The sequence below is a fragment of the Sander vitreus genome, chromosome 1, assembly GCF_031162955.1.
Source record: "Sander vitreus isolate 19-12246 chromosome 1, sanVit1, whole genome shotgun sequence".
Lineage (NCBI taxonomy): Eukaryota > Metazoa > Chordata > Actinopteri > Perciformes > Percidae > Sander > Sander vitreus.
Genome location: NC_135855.1, coordinates 8970152 through 8976220, shown reverse-complemented (window position 1 = coordinate 8976220; position 6069 = coordinate 8970152). Strand labels below are relative to the sequence as shown.

The following is a 6069-nucleotide window of genomic DNA, read 5'->3' as shown; positions in this document are numbered from 1 at the left end:
TTTGAAGTATTTGAAAAGGAAAAGGCGTTTCCAAACTAATATGTAATCTCAAGGAAATGTGTTGCTGTAGACAGATAGTTAAGGCAATGAAATCACAGAAGAACCGAGAATTTGTTATTTAGGTAGAAAGTTAAGCAGAAAGCTAAGGCAAGGTTTTCACAGAAATGCCATGATAATGTGTTATTTAGGCAGAAAGTTAAGAAAACGAGTTCAAAGAAGTATCATGGTAGTACTGAGCATAAGAAGCGTGTTACAGCAGGTAACAAATTCAGGATTCAACGAAAGAAATGGGAGAGCAATTTGATTATTATAGTTATAATAGTTCATGGTGTCGTAGAGCACAGCAGGGCGTAACAGGGTGTGGCAGGGCGTTGGCCGGACATAGCAATTCGAAGCCGGGCATTGCAGTGCGTAGCAGGGTGTAATAGGGCACAGCAGGGCGTAGGGCATGACCACGGCGACAGCTGCCACCATGATGTAGGTGCCATCATGATCCAAGATGATGATGCTGGGCGGAAAAAGAACATAAGGACTCCCGGGAATAAGCTCCCCGGAGCTTTGTTAGTAACAAGCATTTCTGTGACACGAATACACACAGATGGAAACAGAGAGGAGAAAGAAGCTCAGTGTGTCCAAGGAGGTACCCCGGTAGTCTAAAACTATAACCGCATAAGCTGCAGAGAAGGGGAGATAGGGAGGCTGTGTTCCGTGATTGTGGCTACACACCTTCCCCCGCCGGTCTAGGCTAACACTATGACTCATTACTCCCTAAGTATATGTAAGCTTTCTATAGGGAGACGCAGAGATAGGGTGGGGGTGCGCCATGACTGTGGCTACACACCCATCCCCGCCGGACTAGGCGAACGCTGCAACTCCTCATACCCTAAATATAGTAAGCTTTCTATGAAGAGAAGCCGAGATAGGGAGGCGGTGCGTCGTGACTGTGGCTACACACCTTCCCTCGCCAGTCTAGGCGAACGCTGCAACTCCTTACTCCCTAACTATAAGCTTTATCGAAGAGGAGAGTTTTAAGTTTACTCTTAAAGATGGTGACAGTGTCTGCCTCCCGAACCCAGACTGGGAGCTGGTTCCACAGGAGAGGAGCCTGATAGCTAAATGCTCTGGCTCCCATTCTACTTTTAGAGACTCTAGGAACCACAAGTAACTCTGCATTCTGGGAGCGCAGTGCTCTAGTGGGACAATAAGGTACTATGAGCTCTTCAAGATATGATGGTGCTTGACCATTTAGAGCTTTGTAGGTCAGGAGAAGGATTTTAAATTCAATCCTGGATTTTACAGGAAGCCAATGCAGAGAAGCCAACACAGAAGAAATATGATCTCCCCTCTTAGTTCTTGTCAGAACACGCGCTGCAGCATTCTGGATCAGCTGGAGAGTCCTAAGAGTTTTATTTGGGCATCCTGATAATAGGGAGTTACAATAGTCCAGCCTGGAAGTAACAAATGCATGGACTAGTTTTTTCAGCATGTTCCTAATTTTGGCAATGTTACGAAGGTGAAAAAAGGCTGTTCTAGAGGTTTGTTTTAAGTGGGCGTTAAAGGATATATCCTGATCAAAAATAACTCCTAGATTTCTGACAGTAGTGCTGGAGGCCATGGCAATGCCATCTAGAGTAGTTATACCTTGGGATAAAGATGTTCGGAAGTGTTTAGGGCCCAGCACAATAACTACACTTTAACATCAAGATATTGTAGGTCATCCATGATTTGCTATCTCTAATGCATACTTGAAGTTTGGCTAACTGACTGGTTTCGTCTGGCTTGATTGATAAGTATAATTGGGTGTCATCCGCATAACAGTGAAAGTTAATTGAGTGTTTCCTAATAATATTGCCTAGAGGAAGCATATACAAGGAGAAAAGAATTGGTCCAAGCACTGAGCCTTGAGGAACGCCATGGCTGACTTTAGCGTACTTGGAGGATTTATCGTTGATATTGACAAATTGAGATCGATCAGAGAAATAGGACTTAAACCAGCTTAGTGCGATTCCTTTAATGCCAACTAAATGTTCCAGTCGCTGTAAAAGGATGGTATGGTCAATAGTGTCGAATGCAGCACTAAGATCTAATAAGACAAGTATGGAGACAAGTCCTTTGTCAGCAGCAGTTAGAAGGTCATTAGTAATTTTCACCAGTGCCGTCTCTGTGCTATGATGCTTTCTAAATCCTGACTAAAAGTCGTCAAATAGACTATTCCTACGTAAAAAGTCACATAACTGATAGCGACTACTTTCTCAAGGATCTTGGAGAGAAAGGGAAGGTTCGATATAGGTCTATAGTTGGCTAAGACCTCAGGATCGAGGGTGGGTTTTTTCAGAAGAGGTTTTATTACAGCTACTTTAAATGACTGCGGTACGTAACCTGTTAATAAAGACATATTGATCATATCTAGTAACAAAGTGTTAACCACAGATAACGCTTCTTTAAGTAGCCTCGTTGGGATGGGGTCTAATAGACAGGTGGATGGCTTTGCTGAAAAGACCTTTAGCATTAATTGTTGGTCTATCAGAAAAAAGCAGTCTAAGTATATGTCAGGTCCTGTCGTTCTTTCTAGCACTCCCGCATTCAAAAGTGAACCGTTAGAAGTTAAGGGCAAAAGGTGATGAATTCCGTCCCTAATTGTTATAATTTTATCATTAAAGAAACTCATGAAGTCGTCACTACTAAGAGCTAGGGGAATAGATGGCTCAGTAGAGCTGTGACTATCTGTCAGCCTGGCTACAGTGCTGAAAAGAAACCTTGGGTTGTTCTTATTTTCTTCTATCAATGATGAGTAATAGTCTGATCTGGCATTTCTGAGGGCCTTCCTATAGGTTTTCAAACTGTCTTGCCAATCTAAACGAGATTCTTCCAATTTGGAGGAACGCCATTTACTTTCAAGTTTTCGTGAGATTTGTTTTAATTTGCGAGTTTGGGAGTTAAACCAAGGTGGTAGTTTCCTTTGCTTCATCATCTTCTTTTTGAGGGGAGCAACAGAGTCTAAAGTCGTCCGTAGGCAGGCCGTAGCACCGTCTACAAAATTATCATCAATTCCATAAAGGTATGTATGCACATCTGAGTTTAAAAATCTGCTAAACCCTCAGCATCAATCATGCAAATAATTTTTACACAAAGTTTGTTTAGAATTTGTGTAGAAAACTGACGACTATAATAGAAGTGTATAATATAATAGTGTTATAAATTAGTCTTGTCTTAACATTCTCTGGTCTTTTGGCTTGGAGAGGGCCATACTCCTGCCTGAAGTTAAGGTATGCTACCTGCAGCGAGAACGGGTTGAGGCAGCAGGCATCAAAGCCGGGATGGAACGTCAGGCAGGTAATGTCCGTGCCCAGGACTAAACCTCAACTAGTGCCCAGTAGGCATTGTAGAATATATTTTGTAGAATATTAGTAGAAGGTCTGAGGTCATGGCTGACCTCGCTGTCTCTGGTCCTTCTGGACTGTGAGAGTGCCATCTGGGCTGTAAATGATAAAACAAAATTAGGGAGTACTGCATTCTCCCGGGAAATACTTAACATAGAAACAAATAATCAAATAATCTCGTGGCCAGAGGAAACCGAGACAAAAGGTTTTGTGATGACTGTGGGTGCAGTGTATGAAAAAGTTACTTAAGGAACTAAGTATGGCAGGGTAAAAATGTCTGAGCCGTGAGATTACCCTGTTTCTCCCCTTTCTGAGGCCTGTGTAAGATAAGACTGCGAAATACATGTAACAGAATACACATAGTAAAACATTTTAGGCACCCAATAAAACACTTTGAAACAAGAATGCAACCATTTGGAACACAGAGTACCACCATAAAATATAATAGTAACAACATCTCTGGCCGAGATAGCGGAAGGACAAAAGGGCATTTCATGGGAAGTGAGACGTCTGGATTATGTCCAACTGAACTGAACGGGACCGTTGCGAAAGGAGGATCTCAAAAGGATAAGAAGCCACCAGAAAGTTAGGGCTGGGTCAGAATCTGAAAAGACATGTTGGCGTTAGGGCGAGAGAGGATTGTCTAGAAGGAAGTTTGACATGCATATGCTGTAATAACTTGCAATATTGATACTAAAGATAATTGACTTGAACTAGAGGACTCCTGAATGTTATTTCTGGCTTACCATTAAACGAACACAAAGGTTAAAGGTGCAGTCTGAGACAACTTCATTGGTCCTAAATCGACACTGGCCACTGGGGCTGGGCCCGAACCGGCACCAGAACCATTAAACTTCAGCATCCATTTCTAGTCTGGCCCAAAAGGCCAGAGTAATCTGACTCCAATTCAGGTCACTACACCTCACACCTTTAAGAATGATTGAAGATCCGTTGACTGGTAGATCAGAAATAAAACTCTGGATTCAAATATAACAAGCTTTAGTGAAATGATATTGCAAGTAAATACATATACATATGGACACAGTTCTCCTTCAAGACCGACTCCCCACTCCAAGGCCAAACAGTTCGTTACTGTCTTACATCTACAAATTGGATCTACAAAATGTTTTATGATGTTCATCTGTGTGTCTTATCTTTTCTGCTGACCTAGGAGTGATGAGAGCCAAAATCATCCTATGACCTGAATCTTACCTTTCAGTTATTTGCAAAATACATCTTACACAGTGGCTTCGTTCTCTGCTCCCCCCGATCTGAGTCTTTTTGATTAGCTCAATTATTTTCCCGGCCCGGTGCTCCCTTTCATATAGGTCAGATGGCTTTTCTCACAAACAGTCAGAAAGATCAGAGAACGAAACCACTCATGATCTCTACACACATTTTCCACAAAATATTTTACTACAGACACAACTCTACTTCTCTCCTCTGCCCATTGTTCCTCCCCCTGATCTCCCTCTGTTGTGGTTTTGGACAGTTATGTTGCCTGTTTATATATTTCTGTTGCTGTTACCTGTTTTTGTTGTTTATTCTGATTGTGTATGTTTTGTTAATTCCTGTGTTCTCTGTTCTCCCTTGTGTTGTCTAGTGTTGTGTCCAGTTTCTGTGTTTAGTTGATTTCATGTTTTCTGTCGGTTTTTCCTATTTCCTGTTTTATTTTGATAGTCTGGTTTTCTGTCTTGTCCAATTTACTTCCTGTGTTTTCCCTCCTTTGTTGTTTACACTGTCTCGTCCTAATGTGTTTCACCTGCTGTCACCTGCCCCTCGTTACCTCATTACCCAGTGTATTTAGCCCTTGTGTTTCGCTTGTCTGTTGTCAGATCATTGTATGTCTTGTCGTCAGTTTATTTTCCTGTGTGTTTGTCTTAGTGTTCCTGTTTTCCTATTTTTGACTTGGACTTCTTTTTGGATTTCCTTTTTTTGCCTTCCTTTTCCAGGACTCCTTTGGTTTTGTATACTTTTATGTTTATTAAATCATCAAATGTTCCTCAGTTTCCGCCTCTGCATTTTGGGTCCGCATTTTCTCCAGCCTTCCTTAACACCCCCCTAATCTCCCCCTGGCCTCTATCTCACCTAAGAGACTCATAATTATAGGCCTGTGGGCCATCATAGGCATACTCGCCGACGTTGGAGAGCTCGGTTTCTTCATCCACGTCCATTGTAATTTGAGCTTGAACTTGACCAGACTCCCTCGCGTAACGTCACTTCCGGTCAGTGAATTATAGATGCAGAAGTTATTTTATCTCAAAATATTGTTTATGGCACAGTTATATATTTCTCCAGTTTTGAAAATCTAGTTGTTTATCATTAATATACACTATGCTATATAGGGGTGTCCAACCTACATGTTGCTCTTTAATATTGTTTTAAAGGTGTGATTTTCAACCTCTTCATGTATGTTATTGTCTCGTGATACAAAATAGAGAGTCAGATTTTTGATGGGAGTTTAGAGCAATAATACAGTTACTATTTCCCTTTGCTGTTGAACATTTTAAATCAAAGTGTTACGTAAATCAACTGTTTCATATAAGGTTAACAAGGATGAACCTAATGCGGTCTGATCTCCCCTATACTATAGAATGTAATTTGTGTGATAGTTTAATTCATATTTGACAGCAGATATCACAGCTGATAAAAGAGTTATCCCAGAGGATCTTCAGATGAAGTGACAAGT

At 41.4% G+C, this 6069-nt stretch overlaps 1 pseudogene; it reads right to left on the bottom strand.

Annotated features, from left to right (window-relative positions):
* Positions 1-997: 997 nt before the first annotated feature.
* On the bottom strand, positions 998-5554 carry LOC144521649 (uncharacterized; annotated as a pseudogene).
* Positions 5555-6069: the final 515 nt, after the last annotated feature.